General features: G+C 37.0%; 2 long non-coding RNA genes across 2 annotated transcripts in view; both read left to right on the forward strand.

The window, feature by feature from the left end:
* Window positions 1-9,887: 9,887 nt before the first annotated feature.
* On the forward strand, window positions 9,888-19,664 carry LOC127506177 (uncharacterized). Its single transcript, XR_007927931.1, has 5 exons — window positions 9,888-10,074; window positions 14,686-14,815; window positions 17,895-18,004; window positions 18,604-18,686; window positions 19,028-19,664. It is a non-coding gene; the product is annotated as an uncharacterized LOC127506177 (long non-coding RNA).
* Window positions 19,665-26,461: 6,797 nt separating this feature from the next.
* Window positions 26,462-27,922, forward strand: part of LOC127506355 (uncharacterized) — a 43,157-nt gene continuing 41,696 nt past the window's right edge. The window contains exon 1 of the long non-coding RNA XR_007927957.1: window positions 26,462-27,008. This is a non-coding gene — a long non-coding RNA (uncharacterized LOC127506355). The remainder of the gene's footprint in view (window positions 27,009-27,922) is intronic.

Below are 27,922 nucleotides of genomic sequence, written 5' to 3' on the forward strand. Positions count from 1 at the left end.
CTGTAAGTGCAACACTTTCGGCTCTTCTTCATTTTTAGTTTTATATGTTGAGTTCAGTATTAATTTACTATCAACATATTTCATTCCAAAGACAACCTCTGTCCTCGGTCTATAATACACATTGTCCTGTCAGTGCAGACTATAAATGGGCTGTAGATAATTGCAGGGGGTTTCTCTAATAGCGGTCAGGGTGAGCAGAGACGAGGCCCTGTCTGATGTAGGCACGGTGCCTGGTTCATGAGTTCTCTTTGTTCCTGTGTGAGTGTTTTTCTATGGGGCATTAAACTTGTCTGTCCCCCCCAGCCTGGCAATATGAAGCCAACCTGCCAGAGTATTATTATGGCGGGAGAAATGGTCAAGCTTGATGAATCCAAAGGAAATTGGCTTTGAAACAGCCTCATCTGCTTGGGTCAAAACCATTACTTGCTATATCTTCTAAGTGGATTTTGAGTGTTGCAGAATTAGTTCAGAATTACCTCCACTGGACAGACATTTTGCCGCCTGCTTTTGTGAAGCCACAGCCAAACGATGGCCATTTGACAGTAATTGCAGAAGTGATATTTTAATTATCTGGACACTCTTACATGTATTTTTTCTGTGGTCTTCTCTATGACAGTGTGTCAGAGTGTGTGCTCTGTTGTTAACTGCAAGAGCAATATCTGGAAAGAGATGAATTTTCCTCTCTGTGTCATAACTTAGACATACAGTAGCACCATAACATATTTTGACACTTAGGCCACACTTTTTTGAATTGCTTTGCATTAATGATAAAATTTCAAAGCTAGTGGTGTCGAGATGGCAGACCATGATGTTTAATATTTTATATTTATATATACAGTACAATATATAAATAAATATATATGATTGCTGAAGGATCATGTGACACTGAAGACTGGAGTAATGGCTGCTGATTTAAAGTCAGCTTTGTCATCACGGGAATAAATTACATTTAAAATTATATTCAAATAAAAAATAGTTATTTGAAATTGTAATATAGTATTTCCCAATATTACATTTTGTTTTTACTGTATTTTTCATGAAAGAAAATACTTTTTTTTCTAAAAACAGAGAAAAATCTTACAGACTTTTGAATGGTAGTGCTTTAGTGTTTACTGAATTCCACATTTCATTTTTTTTTTGTTATCAAATTTATTGTATACAGTTTTGGTTGAGAGTGACTTAAGTGCAACTTTTTGGTGGCATGTTTTTTTTTTTTTTTTTTTTTTTTGAATATGCAATTTTTGCCTTTTGATTATGCAGCTCTGCAAATGAGACCATATAATTATATTTATAAATATGTTTTAATTTTAAACAATCATACAGTAATTGCATTTTGTCGCTATTATTAAGCGCCTTTCCAGGAATTCCTACTATGACATCAGTTTGGTAAGTATATCCAGCTTAATGAACCTTGACATTGTAACACTCATCATTTTAATATGTCAAAGCAGTGAGGGTTTCATGTGAGGAAAAGCACTTTCTGTACCATCTTAAAACTACGTAACAAAGTGTGGTTTGTCCCCTATACCATGTTGCATCCCATCTGTGGCTCCCTGCTGTTCCTACAACATGACCAATGTTGTATACACAAACCTCATTATCTCTGAGTAAGCCTGCAGGCAGGAAAGACTATTGTATGTGTTGTTGTTTTTTATGTTGTTGTGTGTTGCATAAGCTCCTGCACTTGCATCCTCAACTCTGTGTGTCTGTATAGTAGCTCAGGGATGCCAGGTCTGCGCAACAAACCTAGCCCAATGGCCTACCAAAAATAGTCCAATCTGATTTTCTCTGTCAGGGCCCAAATTCTCTGCTGAATTTGTACATCCAGGGGGTGGTTTGGGGGTTTTGGAGCACCAAAATTGTACATTCCAGGTGGCTAAGTGGCAAGGTGTTGTTAAATAAACAAAAAAAAAACAAAAATCAAAAAAAATAAATAAAATAAAAATCAACCCGCGGCAACAATTTAAAAGTAACCCAGTTCCTGCAGACTTGGCAATAATGCAGTATCTGTGTGTGCAGGAGTCTACAGTGTCCAGCCTGTTAGGTGAGCTGGAAGAGCTGCAGAACATGCAAAGAGGTCTGTGGCAGGAGTATACTCAGTTCTGATTATAATGATGTAGTGACATCTGTTTTGTGACATCAAGTTTCCATTTACCACAGCAGCTAAATTGAGGCACATTTAACTCATCAGAAGTCATCCAGTGGCTTGATCCAAGAATGACCTTTCAGACAGATGTTTGAAAATGATAGAAGTAATGAAATGACAACTGGAGATGAGTAACTTGCAATTAAGTTCAGACTTAAAGGGTTAGTTCACACAAACATTTCATTTCTGTCATTAATTAATCACGTAAATAGCTTACTAAGTGGCTTAGCAGAATGACAGGGGAGAGACGAATTTGTTGAATAAAGTCTTTATTTTTGTTTTGTTTTTGCGCACAAAAAGTATTCTCGTCGCTTCATAATCTTAAGGTTGAACCACTGCAGTCACAATGCCTACTTTAACAATGTTTTTACTACTTTTCTGCACCTTGAATGTGGTAATTTTGTTTCTTTCAATAGAGGATAAAAAACTCTAGGATTTCATCAAAAATATCTTAATTTGTGTTCTGAAAATAAACGAAGGACTTACAGGTGTGGAACGACATGAGGGTGAGTAATTAATGACAGAAATTTAATTTTTGGGTGAACTAACCCTTTAAGGAGATGGACATCAGATGGAGAATGGGTTCATTTATACCTTGTACCATTTTTTTGTATCATTGTCAACCTCTGAAGCACTCCTATCTCTTTCTTTCTTTCTTTCTTTCTTTCTTTTTCCTTTTTTTTTCAGTGGTTTTTAAGTCTCTACAATCCCTTCCAGTCTGGTACCATTTTTCTTTTATAACTAAAAACTTAGTAAACATTTTCTGACTGTGTTTTCAGTTTCTGCCAACAACTATGCTCTATCATTTGAACCTCAAAAGCATGACCTAAAAAGTTTTCAAGCCGCATAAACTAACACTACCATTCAAAAATTTGGGGTCAGTATGATTTTTTTTTTTCCCCCAAAAGAAATGAATATTTTATTCAGCAAGGTTGCATTAAAGAAATTTTATCATTTCTATTTCAGAATAAATACTGTTCTTTTGAAAACCTAAACATCCAGAAAAATGATTATGGTTTCTACAACAGCAGCACAAATGGTTTCAACATTGGTAATGTTAAGAAATGTTTCATAATTTAGCATATTATAATGATTTTTTGTAGGATCATGTGACAATGAAGACTGCTTAAAATTCAGCTTTGCCATCACAGGAATAAATTACATTTTAAAATATATTAAAATAGTTATTTTAAATTATAGTAATATTTAACAATATGAATGTTTTTGCTGTATTTTTGATCAAATAAGAGACGTATTAATAACAAGTAATGAGAAGTATATGTGAGACAGTATTTGCGAGAGAATGTTTTGTTCTTAATTTCCCAGCATGCAACTGGGCTTTGCGAATACAAGGTCTTGATTGAGAGCAGAAGTATTGAACTGCAATAAGCAAGGAGAACTCAGAATAAATCTACTGTATCTACAAATTCAGTTGCATCTCTTCTCCATGCAAAGGTAGTTGCCCTTCTTTAGTCCTTGTCCTCCACCTCACCTTTCACATGTTTCTTCTTCAGCTACAGACAGACACTCACACTCTTCATTCAGAGGTTTAAAGGTCAACTCACTGTAGTTTCTGACATTGTTCTTCCTCTGTTTGTATAAAAAATGGTTCAATGTAGATGTACAGCTTACATTGTAAAACATAAGGAAGTCAATCCAGTAAAGACAATCGAATAAGAGTTTAAATGACACAAAAGGCCATACAAACACATGGACCATGCACAACAGACGTGAAGGCCGAATGCACGCTTTCACCCCATTGTAGTGCGACGCAGAGCGGGGTTGGATGCACCTCCTCCCCCTTTCCTTTGCAATCACGCATCAGCTTTTACTGAGGTCTATTTACCATCCGCTTCTGATTGAAAACACTCATCCTCTCTGATTGAAAAAGGCCACACATATCAAGACGGAAGGACATGCAATTCCTGAGAGCTGATTGGCTGTGAGGAAGAGCCCTACAGCATGCTCTCGTGAAGGGCATTTTGGACTTGTCATATAGGGGCTCGCTTAATTACTTTACCCAGCCCTGTTTTAAAGTATCTCTCGTCCTGTGTCTCCATCCCGCCAATTATTCATCACTGAAGTGCCGTTACTAAGGCATTAGGTGGTCTCCATGAAAATTGTTGCTGGTACTGGAGCAATTAACGAATCCATTAGTGTTATCTGTAAGGAATCGCATGCTCTCTGCCCACTCTTAGTTTTTAAAATGAAGCTGTGCCGGTGCAACGAGGACACGCACATACGCACGTACATAAGGGCAAGTCTTGTTCCATCACGTTTGCTACTTGTCAAACTTGTATGTTTAATTCAGCAGCGTGTCATTATAAATATACATATTTAACTAATTCATCATCCGCAGAGCCTTTTAATTAGCAGAATAGATCAATGTTTAATGCTCTCTTTAACAATACATGGCCGCAGTATTTTAATTCATGTCGTAACTATGTTGATGATGCCTCCCCATGCATGCTGGAGCCTGAGGCCTCTTATTTCAGCTTTTGTATGTGATTCAATATTTAAACATAAGCCTATGTTTAATATTTTATGTTAACATGTTCATTTTTATCTTTATTAGCAGAGAATCACACTTACAGTTGCATACTTTGTCAAAACTGCATAACTTGTTAGACCTGTAGAAGGTCACATGATAATAACATTTGACTGGGATCATAAACCTACTACTTTTGGTCAGGGGAGATACTTTCCTAAGTGTCCTATGATTGGCCATTCCACTTCTGCTACCAATAGAGTGCAACAGCTGGGTTCTGGAGGTAAAAACTCCATTCATTTTCTCCATGTGGAAATTGATTTTGAATGATAACTTATAAGCCAGACCTACTGTAAGCTATGAGGTTGTTAATCCATAGTATTTGCTTCTGCTGAAGCTGTCAGCCTGCATTATTTCAGCTTATTTAAGTAATTGTGTGGAATCCTGGTGAAAAACTACATTACCCATGATGCTGTACAGAAAATTACACCAATTAGTAGCTGGGTTTCCATCCAAACATGAAGTGAATCTTTTCAAATCTTTTAAAGAAAAAAGACAAATGCAAATTAGGTGTTTTTTTGTTTGTTTGTATTTGCGAATTAAGGGATTTTTATTTGAAATTTGGCGTTTCCATCACTCGTTTCTGATGCGATACTTCAAAATGCACATAAAAACAGGGTGATGGAAATATAGCTAGTGAGTCAAAAAAAGCAACATGCTGCAGAATACCTCTTTAGCTCCGCCCACTTCCATGAAGCACTGAAAATGGAGTAATCAAGTAGATCTCCCTGTGCTCTCAAAATGTTGAAATGTTTCTATATATATGCATATTTTGCAATAAACTTAAATTATATTGTTTTTATACATATAAAAAAGAGGGTTGGCACTGTTGCACTCTATTGAATGATAAGAGAGATGTGCTATTACTGTTCAGATTTGTAATTTTAAATAACATTATTATTGTTGTTGTTGTTGTTTATGTAAGCAATAAGGTACAAGAGACTGTGCTGTATCGTGAATAAGTCACGGCTGAAGGCCGTTGTTCGCTGCAACCCCTTCAGCTGTGACTTATTCACGATACAGCACTAGCCCTCGTACCTTAATGCTTTTATAAAACGGTTACCACACAATACAAATATTAAAGCCAAAAATATGTATCAATGCAACTTTCATGAAATAAACTTTCACTAAAAGCCTTCCTTCCGCTGGAAAAAAATAGTCCCTGAGCGTGAACAGCAACAGAAGTTACATTATTACGCCATTAGATGGCGGCAAAGACTGTCTTTATGAGTGTGTCAGTCAGTAGCGAAGACTTTTACATTGAAAAGACTGAATTGTTGTGAACACAGAACAAGATACAACTGACAAATGCTTTGACTAGCGCTGTCAGTCACGGGAAAACCCCTTAACTGTTAAAAGGACAAGATAATACATCGGACATTTAAACAGATTTTTTATTATGAACATAGGACTGACCTGAAGGAAAATGCTAAATCTGAATGCAGGTAATAAACTCGCTCACTCGATCTTTTTCTCACAATACTCTTCTAAATAATACAGTAAGCTTCAATTAACAATATAAATTGAGAACATAGTTTATGTTGCTAAGAGTGGTTGCTAAGGGCGTAATAATAATAATAATAATAATATATTAATTGATTAATTTCATTATTAAGAATAAAAAGTTTATTATTTGTTTTTATTATTTAAATAATTTAAAATTGTAAAGAAATGTATTATTATTATTATTATTATTATTATTATTATTATTATTATGTCAACTCAAATCTTCCATCATATTAAATGATTTGCATATGCTTATACATTTTTATGTAAAGCAGGTGAAAAAAAGGGGCTTATTTTTAAGTACTAATTTTTATTTTCCAAAACTATTTTTTAAGAGTGATACTGTTAATTATTAGAGGGTAACTTTACACTGTAATTATTTTTCTGTATAACCAACTCATTATAATTATCCCATAATTGTAACAAATTTTACTGACTTGTGCCGTATCCACCTAGCAACTTAGCACTTTAGCACAAGTTTTAAAATCAAGTTAATATTAGTGTGAATTCAGATTCTTTGGGACATCTTTTCCAAGTAATCCCAATGATAAAAAATGTCCCAATCACCCTGAATTCACCCCTACTAATAATTGTAGTAGATCATGCTTTCCATGTGCACTCTAGTCTTCTGATGATTCATCTTCGGTTAAATTCTAGGAAGTGATCATCCACCAGAGACATCCAGAGTCTGCACACATGCACACATTCATCTCCAGCCTGTCTCTCTTTTTTCTTTCTCCACTCTTTCCATCTCTATCTGTATGTTTTGGATTAGAATAATTCTTTAACTCGTATCTCTGGTGAATGTGGAAGCCTCCCCATTTTCGAGCTTGCGGTGTCAATAGCTGCTGTTTAATCCCTGATCCCCCGAGCACCAGAGGTTGACACATGATACAACCGAATTGTCTTTATTTCAGTGGCGGAGTGACATCCCTTCCATTCTGTTTGTCTCTCTCTAATCCATGCAGATGTGAAACCATTCAGTCCGAGGTAAAGAAAATTGACACAAATCACTTTTGGATCCGCGTGTATGTGTGCGTGTGTGTCGCTGGGGGAGAGTAAGGAGCGTGATATACAAGACAGCTTGCATCTGCATTGTCGGCACTGCTTTTTCATTGCAAAAAGAGGTTTAATATGCAAAAAGGCAGTGATGGGTGAATGTGTATGTGTGTATGAGTAAGAGAGAGAGAGAGAGAGATTGAGTGGTCTTACGAACAAACCGCTATCTAAAGGTGCTTAACTCAACAAAGCTCTACAGCACTATTCAACACCTATTCAATGCCACTGCCAAGATTAAAAACTGGAATGTTGAGAGTCGTGTCATCCTATAGATCCTCATCTGTTTTGTAAGTCAACCATAAACTACCATTTAAATGTTTATAGAAGACCTTTCTGATATTCACATGCTTCACTTTTCTGTAATTGAACACATAGAGTATGCTAACATACTCTATGTGTCCTTATGCTGTAAAAAGTGTCTCTTCAGCTGGAGAAAAAAGAAAATCAGCAATTGGTTACATAAAAAAATTCTAGTTGGATCAATTAAAGTGCTGTGGATAAGTACTTTTGAGTGGTGAGTACTAAAAATATAAATACATTTCTGGAGTGGAAAGGCTATGTAAATGCAGTTTTTGCATTTGTAATTAAAAACATGCATACAGTATGTTTTTATATTTCACAATTAACAATACATTTTATCAGTTGCTTAGTCCCAACACGTAGAGAGTGCCTATGTAGTCAACATTTTAATGCACTTTTGGCATGAAGGCTATTCCAAAAGGTTGGCAGTTTAATTGACCTCATTTTGAATTGTTAAAGCAAAATATCACGTATTCTTGAAAGAGAAGTCAGTCCCATAATGTATTATGTTACATCCAGGTGCTTTTTGCCTAGTGTTTTACTGTTAATTCAGACATACTACTTTTTCACGTTTTTCGCCTACTATGTAGTTGGGAGAGTTCTGAGAATCGAACACATGATGTTCCTAGTAGTCGAAATACAGGAAGACTGTAACTGATAAAACCCATTTTCAAGTTTTGGGATTATTTTCATATGTTTAATTGTGGCAACTTCTTAAATTTATGAAAATTAATTGTACATTCACGCTGCATCCGAAATCGAATACTTCCCTGCCATATAGTATGAGAAAAACAGTATGACAAAAGAATAATATATGCCCAAATACATAAGGTGCATTAACGCCATGTCGTAATTACCATTACAATTCTGTACTGTAAAAAGCCTTCACATGCTTGTAGAACTTGTAATTAGAACATGTAAACTCTTAACTTTCTGAGAGCTACGACTCTTACCACATGGCCAGTGTAGGGGAGAGCGGGGCACAACCTAACACTTTTTGACTTTCTCAGTTTGTGTGAATGTACTTAGGGTTCAGAGAATTTATTTTGTTCCACATTAATTTCACGTGTCTGGTACAAATATGTGACTTTGTTTCATTAATACAGTGTATACTTTTTTCTTTATTTACCCCGAAAGAAGGGAAGGGAAATGTGACAACATGCCCCATAGGTGGGGCACATTGTAACGTGATGGGGCACGTTGTAACATGACCATATGACAACTAAAATTGTTATCTGATTTAATAAAAAAAAATATATACATGACAAACTAAAATATTTTGTCAATAAAAGACAATTATTCTTTTTTCATATAAAATAATGGCATTTTTTTAGAAATTCAAATTTAAATAACTTTGTGGTTTGACAGTGAACACTCTCACAGAACACAAGATAAATAGATGAGCCAGTACAAATGCTGTAAATTTCTTGAAATAATATTTTCTGAATGTTAAGGTTCTTCCTCTCAGTCTTTATTCACCTTTTTTCATGGTTTCTCAACAGACATTCATAAAAGTTGATTATGCCTGTTGTATCGTAACTGTATAGAATAGTATAGTTCTAATAGCGGGGCACATTGTAACGCAGTGTTACAACGAACCCTATCTGCGCAACTGGAATTTAAACCTGGTTAGTGTCTTCTGCTAGTTAGTGAAGCATTAAAGAACTATCTAAACTGCTAAACAACAGATTGGAGTTTAAAATAATATCAGATATGTCTAATTTTAAATAAACACAAAAATATAGATGAAAATTTAGCTTAAGTAAGAAATTTACTTTTGCTATTGTTAAATAAATGTTCAGTGATATCTTCCAAATATTTCTGAATTTTGGCGCAAATTTTTCTCTATATATTGTTGATATGGCAACTAGTAAATATGCTAAGTTTCTTCATGCTAGCGTGTGTGGAAGTATTCAAACCATGCGTGTTACAACTAACCCCGTGTTAGTTTGTGCCCCGCGCTCCCCTACATCCTGACCACTGTAGATTTAAGGTGTGTTTGACTTTAAGCGGCACTGTGCAGACTGATCGATGTATAGCATCAAAGTACCGCGAGAGCGGAGCTTTATTTACGAACCTTATGACATGGCACAAATGCAAGCTGTAAAATAGAATTGTTGGTTTAACTTAAAAAAAAAGTAAGTTACCTGGTTTCCTTAAAATTTTTTGAGTTTATTGAAATTAAAAATTTGAGTTATTACAATGAAGGTGATTGGTTTAATCAACAGAAACTCAAAATATTATTATTATTGTTATCTGAACCACATTAATTATCTAAGTTGATTTGGCAAAAGAAAAAATGTTGTGATAACAAATCATGAATTTTTTTTTTTTTTTTTTTTTTTTTTTTTTTACAGTGCAGCAATAGTATTTGAAAATCAGTAGGCGAAAAGTACCCAGATGACCTACTACTTCCGCTGAGATCCTGAGGTGCAAATTCAATGGACACTTTACTATCCCATGAGGCCATGGGAAAGGATTTATGAATGGCAATGAAGCAACACAACTGATGCTGGTAGGTCACATGACAATGACATCATGGTAGATGTAGTATGTCCGAATTTTATTCTACCCACATTCATACTATACATACTTTTTTTAACAGTCGTGAAGTAAATTCAAATTTAAATGTAGTACCTACTCAGACAGTTGGTGGTTTCGGATGCACATTGTGCGTTTTGTTAAGAAAAATGGCTGCCATTCAGTTGTCTCTAAATACAGCTCTTCCTTCTGGAGCTTGTGATGATGTGTCTGTGAATTTATGTGACCAATTGTCTTGTTCTGATCGATAGATCTATAGATTCCCTTGATTTCACACTTGTGAAATCTCATTAGACTGTTGCCATAGAATAATTTCTGTGGCTTTGAACCTTTGCAGGCGGCCATGTGCAAACATTTGGAGGTGACGGCTTGCATTTCAGAGCGTGAATGTGCGTGTGTGGCACAGTTGTGAAAAATATGGGATATATTAACAAAAGAGCTGAGCCCGCCTTTAACATACATTAGACAAGGTCCTCTAAAGCACTCTGTAGTGCAGCAGTAATTGACACACTATAGTGAACGCTGTGTGTGTTTCCTTCTCTCTTAATCGCCTTTCTTTAATCTCTCTTCTTGGTTTGATTCTTGCTGTCTCTCTCTTTCTGTCTCTCTCTCCTCCGTCTCTCTCTGTAGTTGTGCATACAGAAAGCCACTTATTGGTGATTACCCAGGAGTGGATTTGGCTGCAGAAGGGAAAGTGATTTTGCTGTGTTGGCTTTGATGAGCCAGAATAAACTGTCAAACATATGAGGGCAGGTGACAGCGTGATGGACGTAGCCAGGGCAGAGAAAATCGTACCAGATTAGCACTCCCATATTTATTAACCATCAGTAAGAGAGACTGAGAAACAGACAGGCTGGGAGGAGATATGCCTTGTCATCTAAGACGACGGAAATAGTCTTATCAGTTTACTTAAGGCTCCATACTGAACATTTGCATTCAATACATGTTTTTACACCTATCTGAAAGTCTCACTTGAGCATATTTTAACTGTTTATGCTGTTGACTTTGGGGTAAATAGTGTATGTATGGTACAATGACCCCATCATTTATACTGTTACCTTACCTGTTTAGGTTTGTCATGTACTGAATTAGATTCATGCATTTATTATAAGGATGGTGTTAATAAATCTTACTGACCCCAAACTTTTAAACAGTAGTGTATATCAGAATTATTGTACATATTCTGCAAAAAGTATGACAGTTGTGCTAATTTTATCTTAACCCATTGGGGCAAGATTTCATGATTTTCTACTTTATTCCAAACAACTGGTTAGAAGGCCGTCTCAGTTGTGGCCTATAACCATGCTAATGCTATATGCTAGATGCTAAATTATCCAAACTGAACCTGTCTCAACCACATTTGTTTGGTGAAAGTCACCTACAAAAAAGAGATCTTATAATGTCACGCAATGTTACCCCTGTTCTGGGATCTGCAATCAAATCTTACTTTAGTGGACAACATTATCTTCTCTTTCATTTCATTGTACACGATGCTGCTACATAGAACTCTGTACAACCACACACACACATACACACATCTTGCCCTGCACCCCCCATTAGGAGAAACAATCTAAATGTTAAACAGGTTCCCTCCTGAAGTGGTCCACATTCCCCCTCCTTTGAGAAATTTGGCCTGTGGTGCTTTTGTCAAGTTGCCATTGTTCTGTCCGACACACATGGAAACAAAAGAACGATGTGCAATTTGGACCTAATCATAACATCTGTACTTCACTGCTATTTACATTTTCTCTATCAAGGCGGAGAAGAAATGTTAATTTTAGATGGGTCTTTTTATGAGTGGTAATTACTGTCATTAAGAACGCTCGAGAGACTCCGGGGGAGCCGGGACTGAGATGTAGTTTGACGTGTTGTATAATTAATACTGAATTAATGTCTTACTTTATGTGGCGCTGGAAGAAAGGCCCTTAACAGCTTTGAGAGGTGGCTTGTGCCATTGTCGCTGCACTGCATCCGAGAGAGCACACACACACACACACTGTAAATCAGGGTGGTCTGGTCTCGTCTTTTTGTTTGTGTTGATGGGTTTGTCACTATGAGGGCTCACTGGTTGTTATTGTCTTGTTTTATGTAGTGTAGCTGTCTGGCACCTTCAAATTCGGACACTCGAAACATTTTGCTTCTCTTCGTTTCTCCATACAAAATTGTACCATGATTTTACTATAGAAATGTGATTTAGATTCATACAAGTAGTATATTTAGTACAGGAATGAGATATGGAGTCTGTGTTCCATCATAATGTGAAGAACTCAATATGCTTGACTAACAAAAAGTAAATTTTTAGACATGAAGCATTGTAGTATCATGGCATTCTTTGAATTGCTTTGTAGTAAAACAACATCAATTTTAGGTTAAATTATATTATATTATATTATATTATATTATATTATATTATATTATGTTTATTTCCTATCATCCTTATTTGATCTAGTTTCCTAGTGTGTGCCTTTTAGTTGCCATAGCAATCTATTGTTTTCACCTGCCCCTTGTTAATTCACTCATTCAGTCTGTGTATATATAGTACACTACGGGCCAGATTTACAAAGAGTTTGCGCCAGCGCAAACCCTCTTTTGGCGTTAAAAAACTACTGTCAGGATTTACTAAAGACACGCAGTGAAAAAATAGCACTGAAAAGGTGTGGACACCGTTATTTTTGTGGCTGACCTTATTGCATATGCATTTGTTGGAGTTTCCCTTTCAGACAAAATTTATGGGAGGAGAGTATTTAAATGAATCACGCAAGGTGATTTACTAAGGTTTGCGCTCGTCAATTTACTGGTGTTTGCGCCATTATTTACCGCCCAAAAAAAGCATGCCTTAAACCAGATGCTAACTGGTAGACGTGGCTGTGTCTGTTCTTTAATGTGCGCATCGTCAGTAGATCATGCGCAGAGTTTTCCACTCCCATCGGCACTTTTTTGGATTTGCGCTCTCACGCTAATTTGCCCTGTTTAGTAAATCTGACCCTACATGTTCAGTTCGTTGTCCCCTCTAACGTCTATTAGTACATCTATTTAAGTTGGTTGTTCTGTTCCTGCTTGATAATAATCTCCTGAGTGTTTGTTATTTTGATTTATTGTTTATTAAAGTTTTACTTCTGAAACTAGATCCTGCTCAAACTCATCTTTGCTGCAACTAGCTGTGACAGAAGAACAGGATCTAGCAGCAGTTCCACTTCCAGCACTTTTGTCCCTAAATCAGGGAGGATAGCCACTAGAGAATTTTGCAGAGGACTTTCTAGAACTGTGCTACCAGGTAAACTGGAATGAGAGCATGTTGAAGATGTGTTTTTGGAGCAGGCTGGACGACCACCAGTTGAGTTGTGGCAGGCCTCAATGAAATGGTTTGAGGAAGAGGTTATTCCACTAGTCTACTGTCTCTGCTGGTCCTGCCCAACTCCAAGTTTTCTGTGTCTCTGCTGGTCCCACCCAGCTCCAAGTCTCCCACCCAACCTTCCTCCCCCACCTCCTCTACCCAAAAGTTCCTCCCAGTACCCCTGCCTCCGCTGGTTCCCTTCAGTTCCTCGGCTCCTCTTCTGTTTGCTCCACTCTGCTCCACAGAGCCGCCTCGGGCTTTCCAGTTTCCAGCTCCGCCTCGGCACGAGGATCCCCTGTTTCCACCTCGAGCTGCTGAGCCTGTCACTCCACGTCGGCCCGTTGGCTCCACCTTGACTCCTCCCACCCTCGGCTCCACCTGGGACAATCGTCCTTACGGCTCCACCAGGCTCCCTAGTCCCTCAGGCTCTGCCTTGGTCAGTTGTCGCTCTGACTATGGCCTTTGGCTGCACCTCGTCCCTCCATCCTTTCTGCTCCGTTGGCCTTCGCCTTGGTGCTCGGTCTCACCGGCTTTACCTCAGTCCTCTGGCACCCTGGTTCCACCTCGGCCGCTCATAACCGTTGCTCCGCCTTGGCCTCCAGGACCTATGGTGTCGCCCGGTCTCTGTGTCTCTTCAGCTCCGCCTGGGTCTCCAGCTCTCCTGACTCCACCACTGGACATCTGAATCTACCCTGGCTCCTCCCATAATCCTGTCCTCTGGGTATCTCTCTGGCTCCTTCCTCCAACTCCTCCCTGTCTCCTCCCTCCATCATGTCCTCCATGGTGGTTCCCTCTCTCAGCCCCCCAAGCCACCCCCCTATACCTCAGCAGAAAAACGTCATCAGAGAAGAAAAGAGATGTCACTGCAAGTGGAAGAAGTTATTTTGATTAAAGATTACGAAGGCACATGAATTAAAAAAAAATAATGATGAGATAAATCATTTATAATAAATACTGCAATATTCCATTACAAAAACAAAAACAAGATGTGTCCACTTTGATTTTATAGTGACTTTAAAATATATAGATGAATTATATCGAGACAGGACATACCAACTTTCCAAAGTATTTCATGTCAACTACCCATATATTAAAGCACCGTGGTAATTCTATCTAATACTATGTACTGTGGTAACACCACAGTCCTGTTTTGTAATGCACTGCTCTTGCCAAAATGAATAATAAAATTAATCTGTTTCTGAAAAGTTCTGAACAAGAATCTCAATCTGTGTGCGTATGTGTGTGTTTTAGGTGCAGAGGCGAGTGTAGCTTACAGCAACGGCTGAGGCAGCTTTAGAAAGCCTGACAGAGCAGCATCCAGAGAGTGAGAACTGGGACCTACTGTTGGAGGAATTTGACTTCAGGACACAGGAGGTCACAGGTCAAACAACTACACTCTCAATCTTACTTTTTTTTTTTCTGTCCATCTCATACTTTTAGATGTTCAACTCACAAACATACACTGTACACCTGTGTGTGGGCTGCCCGCCAGGCCACAAACACAACCTAACCCTGACATTTCTGATGATTTTGAAGGTAGCGCATCCTTTGGTCATTTAGATATTAACATGCAAATGACATATGCACAAAAACTGAACATTATAGCCATTTTTATACTGAAGCTTTTTCTTATTGCGTTGCATTTATTGCATTCTGACATTTTTATATATATATATATATATAAAATAATAAAATAAAAACCTGTACAACAAATACTACAACAATATAATATAATACAATATAATAATCATGATTTCCAATTTTATTATTAATGGTGTTTTTAGGCATTAGCATGATGAGAATAGTTTTTCCACTACAGTAGTCAGAACTGAAAAAGAATATGCTTATAATTAATGACAATATCAGAAAATCTTAAAGAATCTTTATGCAAAACATTCGTATATAGATTCTGAGGTGAAATCTGACCTGGACATCATGTTTTTATGAGATTTACTAGGGTATTTTGGTGGAAACTATGGTACATTTTTGTAGGGATATACTTTTTTCCCACTGATTCTGCAAGCTGCAAATTCAGAAGTATATAGTCTGCTCAGAACCTATACAGCTAAACATTGAAAACTTCGTTCAAAGGAATCCCTGGAAAAAATGTTAGCAGTTTTATGGCACCCGTTGCGTGTTAGAATATAAGATCAAATGCAGGCACCCATACTGCTCTGTAACAGCGTTTTTCCCGAGATGACTGAGATGTACCTACAGGAGGTGAGATAACTGACAAACCAAATGCACATGCTGATAACTGAAATTGCTTAATCTCCATTTTAATCATCATGAGCTGCCACCTCTCGGTCTCCGTTTTCTCTTTCTGTCTATCTGTTTCTCCTTCTCTTTTCCTCCCCCTCTTCCCCATTTGCTCTCTATCTTTCTCTCTCTATCTATATAATCAGCACTTGGAGTGCTGGATGTGGCATATATTCACACAGTGCAGCCATGCATAGAACTGCCTCCATTAACTTAATATGCACAAGGTCCAGTGTTCATACAGCCTCTAGCCATTAGATGGAAAATCATGTAAAAACATTTGACACGTAGCTTGAGAATAGCCACATTATGGAAAAATGGAAGGAAGACAGAAGAGTGAATCGCCGATTGAATTGAGTCATCATTTGAAGTTCCCCTCTCTCTTCGTGAGTGTTTTGAACTGCGTAATTCTGACAAGTGGTGTCTAGACAGAGTATGTAGTGACTGTCTCAAAGTCCTAACAGCTTCTGGAAAAATATTAGGATTGTCTACTGGAGTCATGAATCACCTCGGCACACAGCAGTGCTTTATATGCACAACATATGGCTTACAGAACATTCAGAGGGGATTCTCTCTTCCTCTCCCACTTCCTTGTTCACTCTTGCTCTATCCCTCAATTTCGCTGTCTCAATTTTCTCTTTGCCTGCATGTCTCTCTCATGCTCTCCCCTGCTGAAAGGACTCCAGCATTTGTTGGGTTTTGGATACTGGTCTCTGGTATGGGATTGTAGGTGTGAAGACAATGTATTTTTCGTGCAGAAATGAACTTTCTATCACCATCTACTCATACTCATATTGTTTGAATGTTTGAATCCTGCTGTTTAATTTGTATTTTACTGTAAATAACAAAAAAAGTTGTTTAGGAGAATGTCCAGGCTGTGTTTATGTATAATAATAATATTTTTTTAATTAATTTTGTTCAAAACTTTCTATTTATCAAAGAATCCTAAGAAGGAAAAAAAAAGATTCCACAAAAATATTAAAAAGCACAGCTGTTTTTATTTTTATTTTAACAATAATAAGAAGAAATGTTTTTTGAGCACCAAATCAGCATATTAAAATGATTTCCATGTGACGTGAATATTCACAATATTACTGTTTTTACTGTATTTTTGCTCAAATAAATGCAGCTCTGACAAGTGTAAGACTTTTTATTAAATTGTAAGAAAATTTATTACATTTATTTTGAACTTTTGAACGGTAATGTACAAGTTCAAGTACAAGTTATTACGTTTGGCAAAAGAAAAATTAAATATTAAATGAAACACAGGAAAGTTAAATAAATGAAAGAGATAAACAACAAAAATCTTACTGAACCCAAACTTTTAAACCATAATGTGCGTGTGTAAATATAACATCCTTAAAAGAAAATAAATTATATTTTAAATTGTTTATTTTTATTGTTAATGGCAGAATTCTCATTTTAATAATTTCATCAAACTAAATTAAGGAAGATTTATGCTTAAAAAGGGGGGAAAAAGCCAATTATTTTTTTTAAATATGTAGAAAAAAAGTATGAAAAAAGTATTTTAACATTCAAGAAATTATACACTTACATTGTCTGTCTTTTGTATTTTATTGTGTCTGTATGTATTTCAGCTTGGCCATTAAAAAAGCTTTAGACATGGGGTTGAAACTAAGAACATTTGTTCTACATTAGTCTGTGCCGTCTGCTTTTGTTTCAGGTGGGGTCTCCTGTATTTTGATTGAATCCAGTTATGAACTTAGACCATTTTTGCAAAATGTTTAATACATGCATGCCTTCTAGGAGAGTCAGAGAGCAAAAACGAGAAAAATAACTCCAAAAGAAAGAAGTTTTAAGCTGACACCAATATACGATCTCACCGGGACTTGTGCACTTGGAGCCCAGTAGAAAATCAGAATCAGGAGCTCTGTAATTGAATTCACCTGATTAGAATTCCACCCCCTCGAGAGTGCGGGAGTCTCGTGTATGGTTAGCATAATAAACAAGAAAATCTGAGACATGGGAATGCGGGAACCACTTCTTCCAAGCATACTGAATCAATTAATAGCATGTAGAAGGAAACCCTGATTATGTGAGCAGAGAGCCAGGCCAGCGAGAGAGGAGACTGGATTCTGGGCAGAGGTGGTTATTATTAGTGATGGAGAGAGTGTGTGTTCATATAGTGTGTGTATGTGTGTTTTTTGGGTGTGCTTTGATCCTGTCTCTCCCTCGCACAGCTGCAGCGGTTAAGCTGGGCCCCGGAGGAATCCCACATAGACACTGTTCACCTCTGCCAGGAGTGCGCACCGCTGGTCAGCAACCTCAGTCGCTGGATCAAAGAGCAGAAGTATGTGGAGCTACCTCAACATGGACACGCTTAAATGCGCACACACCGTGTCCAGAAGTTTCTCATCGAAATTCCGAAGTTCTCAGAATTCTCACGCCCTCTCTTGTGTGTCACATGGCTGGGGGATGTAGTTAAAAAACTATTTAAATGATTTCTTGAAATGTATGTATGTGCTCTGAAGTTACTTTTTTCATCATTTCGCCAAAACAGCCATTATAGTTAAGAAGATTCAAAACTAAATCTTTGGTAATATTATTTTAACTAGTAAAATAGTTAAAATAATCAATATATATTTTCCCAGCTATTTAAATTAACACAAAGAAAACAGGACATAAATAATAATAAACTTAAATGCAACTAAAATACTGTTGCAAAGATGTATGAAAAAAAAATGCATATTTTTCATATAAAACAGAACTAACAGTTGGGCTGGTGATGCTTGAGACATTATTGCATGGCCATTTAGTGTTTCTTTGGAAAAAATAGATTAGCAATACACTAAAAGGTATTTAGATGTAAAGTATTTTATTTATTTGACAAAATCATCTTATAGTCAAAGACGAGTTCCAATGCATCCTATTACATCTGTCTCCCCTCAGGTAGATAACTGGCAAGCTATTGGGCTCATGAATATTAATCACGCTGTCTGCACTCACCCAAAGTGATTTGCTGAAGTCAAAAGGTGAGTACTAGCCAATGGCTTTAGCGCCTTTGCGTTAATCCCGCCCACTGCAGAAGGTCTTAACGCGAACGCAATTATTTTGTTTGAACAGCGTCTAAAATTAAGTAAAACGAACTTAAATCTTATCATTATTCCTCAAAAACTATCTCTCCGCTCTGTTTTTGCATGTTCCAGATAGGCTGACAAGTCTGTTAAATAATAGTGTGGATTTCGCTGTGGCCCTTTCCGCAAATTACATAATTTATGCCTACAGGTTCTGCAGAATTATCTTTATGAGCGAGTCACTGAATTAACAGATTCATTCAAAACACTGATTCTTTTGTTTTGGCTTTGTTTTTCAGGCCAATTTACATTTAGTACAGTCACCAGATTACAGCACGTCACTCCTCAGACATTCAACGCTGATTCAACTTGTTCATATGCAAAAACAAGCTCCGACAGATTCCAAATGGATTTAGACTCACACTGTGGTGTGAATTTGCCTTTTGGAACAACTTTCGATGGGGGGAGCAAAGCTAGAAGAGGTAACTGGCAATAGCTTGTTTGCAATCACGTGATTCTGATGAAGCGCGAAATTCAGATGGAAGGCAGGAAGTGAAAAGCAGAATGAACGAGATGGAGGAAAATCCTTAATGTACTGGTTTGGACACTATTACAAGAGAGGTATAAACAGAAAATCACAACATATGTTGGACGTGATCCTTATGTTATAAAGAGGAGTGATTTTTCTACTAAATTGGAATATTTGCCCAGACTTCAAGACTGAACTTCTTCATCTCAAGATTTTACCTTAAGTATGAGACTTAAGGCATGATTTCCCCTTGCCTATGGGAATGTCTATATAAATATGGGAATGTCTAAATTATATGTCTATAATATAATATATAAAGTCTTGGATATAATCCCTTAAACAGTTTTCTAAGAGAAACCGCTAAATGTTTCACGACAGCAACCAAAGTTTTGCCGTTATAAAATTCTATTGTTGCCATGGACACATTATTTGTTAATACGTATGCTACGTATGTAATTTGATCAATGTTTATGTGAATAAATGCTTAAATTAAAATGTTTATCATATAAAGCAACCGATCATGTCTCGTAAGAAGACTTGGATTGAACCTGCTTGCTCCATGTAACACTTAAGGTGAGTTTTCCAAAACATGTTATACTAAGGAAAATTACACTTAAGGTGCTTTATGCAACTGGGCATGGACATCCTTCTATTTCATAAAACAAATGAAAGCATACAAATCTATGGAGGCATTCTACTTTTTTGTTTGTGGTTGCACATGCAAGTTGTATTAACTTTTGACAAAGCGATCACTGCACACACTCCCGACTGCAGACGCAAGATTATAAGCCACTTTTTTTGCGTTTTTCAGTCAATTTCTTGCATTTCCCCCCCTGATGAACAACAACTTTTGGTACATGATAAAGGCTCCTTGTTGTTTTTTTCGGTTTGATCGTTTAGAGCAACCATAAAGGACGCAAAACATACGCATTTCATAGTGCTTTCCTATGTAGAAAATCACTTCCTGCCCTCCATCTGCATTTCGCTCCACCCTGTGACGACATATGCAAACAAGCTATACTGCCTAAAATGTAAGTAAATGTACACTGCTTGATTATTGGGCAACAAAGGCTTTCCTGCTTGAGTGCTGTCACAAAAACCATAGTGAATATCACCCAGCTATCATGTAGCCTAACATAATCCTTGCCCTTTTACTCATGTAGTATACTGTAGTTAACTTGCTCATTCAAGTTTCTTTTTATTTTTTTTCTCTCCATTTCCTTCTTTTCCCCCATTTCTCTCAGCCCTCCCCTGGCTGCTATTACCGTTCATATTAAACACGTTTGCCCTCCAAGCACATCGACAAGACCTCATTGCAAATGAGCTTCATAAAACTCAGCGCATATTTCATATCACTTTTGAATGGCGAACAATGGCTTTTTATGGTGATGTCTGAGGTAATGCTCATTGAAGGGTTATTGCCTAATGATGTGCGGCTCGGTGGCACGACAACCTTCCTAGACCACCCACATTTTGTGGTTTGTTTGAATAATAAAGAATTATATTAATTTGGCTAGTTAATTAAGAAATGTCAAAAGACAAATATCAAAGCCCCCATGAATCCCCATGCAGCCTTTTTGAATAGCAGGGCAGGCTATCTTTAGAGGTCAACCTTACTTTCCGTTCTCATTTTCCAAGTCTGAGAAGGCACACATTTGCTATGCTTTGTTTCCCTTTGTATCTTTCTCTTGCTCTGATTACAACTACAGTGTTTGATTTGCAATTTAAGGCCAATCATGATACAATCAACTCTGATGAAAGCCATTGAGTCTCGGATCATTGTTGTTACATGCTGTTTAGTAATGCTTTATCGCCCACGATTACCTTCCTGGGGTTTAAACTCCACAACATTCACACACGCTTATTGAGTTCCATTTGCGCCATGTTGTTCAAAATCGAATGACGTCGCCGATACTGAAACAACTGCTTCATATCATAGTTCTGCCTTTCAAATCCAACATAATCCACAATGACCTTGTCTTCCATGTTTGTCTTTGCAGTAATATGATTTAGAGCAAAGGAATATGAATGCGGTGAAAGGCCCTTGTTGACACCTCAAGCTGAACTGCAGCACCCAGCAAGTCAAATCTTAGCATTTAACACATGGAACAAGCTTCTACATCTGCCTTTCGTATAAATACAAAGTGCATTGCTTATGTTTAAGAGTTGTCAGAGTTTGTTTTGGAGATTCTGTAAAGTTTCCAGTCTCTCGACACTCTCACAGCTCGTTTTGCTGAGTCTGCAGCGAAACCCAAAATAGAAACATTTAGTCAGTTTGTGTTTAGCTATGCAAGCGTAATTCTGTGCCATTGCGTTCCAAAATGTGTCAGACCACAATTCATAATGCTACGCATATACAAATTATGTTCTCAGCGTGGCCACCTGGAGGACTATACCAAACTTTTTTTGTATTTTTTTTTTTTTCAGGTCAACTATTGTAATGACAGAGCAACATTTTAAAGAGAATGTTCCTGAGCAAGTAAGTGAAACTTGATATGTTAATAGTAGGCTACCTGGCACAGACTTTGGGAGGTACCTCTGTTGCCACACTGCAAAACAAACTATTTTTAATGAGTATTTTTGTCTAATTTTCCAGTTAAAATATCAAGCAGATTTTGCAGCGGATTCAAGTTTGTTTTGATCTATGAACATATGAATTTGCTGCGTTGACCAATATAAAGCCGCTTGGTTTGGAAGTGACTTCTGAGTACGTGGTGCTTCATCCATCACTACACTGTTGACAATTTGCCCGCAAAAGATTGCAGATGTTTTGCTAATGTGTCCCTGCCTCAAAATTGCATTGGGTTTCAAATAATGTGGCTTTAATATGAGTGTATTTTGTACTTGTTTTAAGTAAGAATGAGTTAAAAACAAAAATCTACCAGTGCAGTATGGCAAAATACAATAATATTCAACATAGAATCTATTAAAAGATCTTAAAGGATTAGTTCACTTTCAAATGAAAATTACCCCAAGCTTTACTCACCCTCAAGCCATCCTAGGTGTATATGACTTTCTTCTTTTTGGTGAACACAGTCGGAGAAATATTATTAAAGCTTTTATAATGATTATCCGAGCTTTATAATGGCAGTGAGCGGGATCAACGAGTATGAGCTGAAGAAAATGTCTCCATCCACATCCATCCATCATAAACACAGCTCCGGGAGGTTAATAAAGGCCTTCTGAAGCAAAGCAATGCATCTGTGTAAAAAAAACAAAACAAAAACATATTTAACAAGTTATGAAGTAAAATATCTAGCTTCCACCAAACCGCCTTCCGTATTCAAGTTACGAAGAAAGTGTAAACTGGCCTCACGTCAGTTAAGTTTTTTCCTTAAGTTGAATAGGGAAGGCATAGGACGTAGCGTAAGCTTTTTGAACTGCGAGAGTTTTACACTTTCTTCGTAAGAAGCTAGATACTTCATAACTTGTTAAATATGGATATATTTTTTTACACAAACGCATTGCTTCACTTCAGAAGGCCTTTATTAACCCCCCCTGGAGCCGTGTGGAGTATGTTTATGATGGATGGATGTGGATGGAGACACTTTCTTCAGCTCATACTCATTGATCCCGCTCACTGCCATTATAAAGCTCGGATGCGTCAGGATATTTATTAATATATCTCCGATTGTGTTTATCAGAAAGAAGAAAGTCATATACACCGAGGATGGCTTGAGGGTGAGTAAAGCTTGGGGTAATTTTCATTTGAAAGTGAACTATTCCTTTAAAGGCCCACTGAAGTGCCTTGAAACATGTAGAATTACTCCTCTTTTTTTAGCATTTCGTTTATATATCACAGCTTGGCAAGGTGTACATTTCCCAAAAGCATCATTAGCCAAGTTTTGTCGCAAGTTCCATTGCTCTATTAGTAACGACGGAACTTGCGACCATAGTTGGATTTGGTAAACGCACCCCAGAGCCGTTGAGCAGCAGTTTTCTCCTAATCTCTAACCGTTTCGACTCCAAATCTTCTCCATATCACTTTAAAATGTAGCATTCTGTGCAGAATTTAAATGAGTCCGATTAGTTTTCAGGTCTGTGCTGACTTGTGCATATGATTCACTCTGTGCTATCGTGTCTCTGGACTGGAGCAGACTGTGTGCGCACTGCGGTGGTTTGCGTGACACTAACGTGAAACCAGACTTCATTTGCCCCAAAGGAAAGCATATTTACACTGTTTGAATTTGTCCTTTCCCCTATATAGTGCACTATGTGCCATTCACCATGTAGAAAATAGTAAATGTGTGGAAAAAGTGACAGATTTTTGGCATCTGTTTATAACGTAGGGGACGGACACTTTAGATTCTAGAGAGCATTTGATTGGACGGAAAATCTGATGAGAAGCTGAAGTGCAGAGTGATGTCATCAAAATCATGAATCCATATTGGCGGAAATGAGATAACTTTTAAATGCGAATTTTGTCATTGTTTTGGAGCACACTAGCTTATAGATAACATATTCATATTAACCCTTTCAAGCGTGAGTTTAAAATATTCTAACTGACCCCCCAGAGTGAGTTTTTTTTTTAAGGCGACCGTTATTTTAGAACGTTTGCCCTTATTGTTTCCATGGCGACGCGTCTTGCGTGTCACGAGCGCTGAACGCAGCCACAATAACACTGTATGACAGATGGATCGCTATTATTTTGTTTTTCCTTTTTTTTTTTTAAATATTCGCAAAATTGCTTACCATGTCATCAACTATATGATATTCCGATTCTCAAATATGTGTAAGTGAGTGTGTTTTGTCATTTTAAAACCTTTAGAAATTATCTTTATCTTGATCTATAATGCAAGATGGGCGCCGCCATCTTAGTTTGCGCTGCAGTTCAGAGTCCTGTCAGTCGGATTTACTGCAGGTGAATTCATCAGTTTCTCCCGAAATATATGCAAGTAAGTGGCTGGTGAACTGGAAGAATAATAGAGTAAACTTTATTGTTACTTAGGCCCGTTATGTGTGTCTGATATGTATATTTGAATGGATTGTTATTGCTGCTTCTACTAATGTCTGACATCAGTGTGTATTTTATAAACTCTAAATGTATTGTTTTACTAGTGCTTATGCGTATTTAAATGTCTGAAACCTTAAAAAAAAAAAACATTATGTGGCTGAAAAATCATAGCTGTGATATATGACAAGAGCTGCGCGCGTCCATCTCGCAGCCAAAGCACGAAAGCACAGTTTGAATCTGGCAGTTATGTGACGTCGCTGAACGTTCGAAATCCCATATGTGGGACCGTACGCCCAGGAGCACAGAAATAAAAATCCCATATGTGGGACCGTACCGCTCAAAGGGCTAAAAGCCAAAAAACTTCAATTTTGATTGCATGAGGACTTTAATTTCTTATTCTTATAAGCATTTTTGATATTTTTACTAAGTCAAAGACTAATTAAAAACTCGTTAAGAAATAATTTTCCTCAGAGGATTACTACAGGACGTGTGTTCAAAAGGAATGCGAGCTTGCAATGCATTGTCCAGTGTTCATTTTTTAATTGCTAACTCTAACCCTTTTAAATAATGTATTCTTCATTTGCAACCTATTCTATAGAAAACATTATGAATGGATACTTTACATTTTCGATTTTTCTTTGCTATTTTGCGCTGTTCATCAGATCTGCTGGTAAGAGGCCGGCTGGACGGATCAAAGGACAGAACAAGATTTTGAACACCACCTGCACTGACAAAGAAAACATCTATTTATCGGTTTCTGCTTCATTTATCCTAAACAGCTCTTGGCGTCATTCATTGTCTGAGGTTCTTTCAAGTCGCCTTCACCTTCTCACACAAGATACACTTGAGCAGGAGACATAACATTGCTCCAATCAATTTACAGCTTCCTGTTAATGAATCCAAGCAGTCACTCGCTGGACAAGCTGAAGACTCTATAGAAGTTTGAGGTGCTCTCTGGTTGGCTAATGGTGTTCGTTGAGGGCTGTTCATTCACTGCTTTCTTGGCTTCGCACCATCTTGTCAATTTGGCTGAGGATTGTCTCCCGCTTTCAAACAAAATCAAAAGGCCTGAAAGCCAAGTGGTTTGTTAGCCGTATGTCGAAGCGATACTATTCTGCACCCCTCATTTAGATGGTCAAGGAATCTGACACAAAGCACGCATGGAGCCCATGTAAGCGTTAGAGCTTCTCGTTCTGGCTCGCTCTCCGCACCCTTAGCTCTCTTCACACTGCACCAAATGAATGGACGGCTCTGATGTGATCTGTGCTGTTAGCTGGGAAACGAGGATGCAGAATGGCCATTATAAGAGTGAAGAACTGTAGAAAGAAGAAAGAGAGAGGAGAAAGATGAAGCTAGTCTGCTTGCACTGGAAGATGAACGTATTATGAATAATGCCTCTATTTTTCCATCCAATTCCCAATTCCATCTCTCAGCCCATTGTCGCGGTCGCCCCATTACTGCTTTAGTTTTCATCCCCAAATTTGATATTGGGGAATTGATCTCATATTTATTTAAAATAAGATTATGTCTTTATTGAAATAGATTTCTTTTCTCTCCAGTCTGATCCAATGAAATGAAAGGAAATTACTGAGAACACGCCCATCTATCATGTCATCCTAAGTCCAATGTATTTATTTGCAACTTCATTTGAGTAATAAATGAACACTTGTAACCCATAAAGCATTAGTTAGGATGTTTTATTTTCTTATTTGTGAAGAACAGGTCTTATCAGCATGCAAATTAATGTTCTAAAGCTGTGTGTTCTGACAGATGCCACATGCAGGATTATTACTTTATTATACTAAAACCCATAAAAAACATTTTCATTACGTATATAAAATAAACATTAACTGAAAAAAAAAAAAAAAAAAAAAAAACAATATTTCTCATTTTCATGTACTGAAATAATTTAAAAAAATTTAAAATGTATAAAATTATTTTTCTTTCTTTATTTGATTTGATTTTTTTTATTGAGTTGCATTCCAGCTTATAAATGTGAGGTGGTATGTTCCCTCTCAATTTGAATTGGCATATCGCTTCTGTGTGCATCTTTTCAGATCATAATAATAACCCATCTGCTGAAATGGCTGGTGACTTGTGACTGAGTCCAGATGGATGATATAAAATGCTACAAGATGGCTGATAGCACTGTAACCATTTATCTCACTCTCATTTTAATTCTTGCTTATGTTTCATTCCTCCGTTTTTCTTTTCCCTGCTACTTTGCATGATGAAGAAATCCCAGTGTGGCATAATGTAAGACATAATCACTTTATCTGGAGCTGGTTTCAGACAAGAACATGTCCACTTTCCTCTGCCATTTCAACAAGGACAGCTGGCACAGCTCCAAAAGATAATTTGACCCCAGAGAATAGAGGATAGAGCGAGCGAGAGAGAGAATGCATGTATGCATGCCCTGCCAATCAGTTCAGCTTCTCTTTTACATGCCGTAAAGAGCAGCACATCAACACAGATTCCTAAGCCAGCCATCTCTGCTCCTAATGGACGTGTTTGTGAGGAAATGAATAGCTCTTCTTTTCCATTAAGTGTATTGGAGGAATTAGTAGTTTGAGCGTAGCCACTGCAAACCATGTTATATAAAAGTTCCATCTCTAATGCATTTAACTTTTCCCCCTCTTTCCTCACCATAGATGGGAATAATTTGTAACAGATGAGGCCTAAACTTTGGAGAGAGAGGTAGATGTCATGCTTTCTGGAATTTACGTTTTCTGGATCTAGTTTTGCTGTCTGAAACTGGAGTCAACGGCCAACTGAAGCACTCTGGCTTTAGTTTTTCGTAAGTCTGAACAATTATACGATTTTTCTTTGTCCTCCAGATGGTTGATGGGTTTTTCATTTGCCCCAGCTTTGTTTAATGATATCACAGATGTTATTGCTCCATTCTGTAACTCACCTCTATGTCTTGTTTTCTTCATTTTAGTGATGTCATTACTGTGTGCTAAAAACATAATAGTCCTCTCTGTAGTTAGAATCTATGTTCTGTGCCTCAATTAAAAGAGAAAATTATTTCATCATTTACTCACCCTCATGCTATTAGAAACCTATGTTACTTTCTGTGAAGCACAAAAGGAGAAATGTTGAACAATGCACTGGCCACTCTTTTCCATATAACGAATGCTACAAAATAAGGGGGAAAAAAGCACCATAAGATTCCTAAAAGTGGCCCATACCTGTGCTGACTTTGGAGCCATATGATAACTTTTTAAAGGCACTATATTTGAATGGATGCAGATAATGAAAATGCATTGAATTGATAAGATAATGAACATAATGTTCCTGATCAAATGAAAAATTGTGTGATAAAAGTGGGCATTTCAGCCCCTTTGTGTAAACAAGTGTTATTTTTATTACAATTTATACTATTATAGTGTGTATTGATATTTTGAATTAGCTTTTATTATATTTTTCATTTTAATTTTAGTTTTAGTAATTATGTGCTGTTGTTATTTTTATTACTTATTGTTTCTATTTAGCTTTTGTTTTAATTTAAGTTTTAGTAATTTTAGTAATTCAACTTATTTATTTCAATTCTAATTTTAAGATTTCATCTTATACTTTTATTTTATTTAAGCTTTAGTTTAATTTTAGAAAATGGATTTTAATTTAGTTTAAGTAGGTTAGTTAACAAAAACAGCACTGATGCAAACTAAAAATTATTGTTACAAAAAAATTACAGCATTTTTAATCCTG

This window comes from Ctenopharyngodon idella, chromosome 23 (assembly GCF_019924925.1).
Source record: "Ctenopharyngodon idella isolate HZGC_01 chromosome 23, HZGC01, whole genome shotgun sequence".
In the NCBI taxonomy this organism is placed as follows: Eukaryota; Metazoa; Chordata; class Actinopteri; order Cypriniformes; family Xenocyprididae; genus Ctenopharyngodon; species Ctenopharyngodon idella.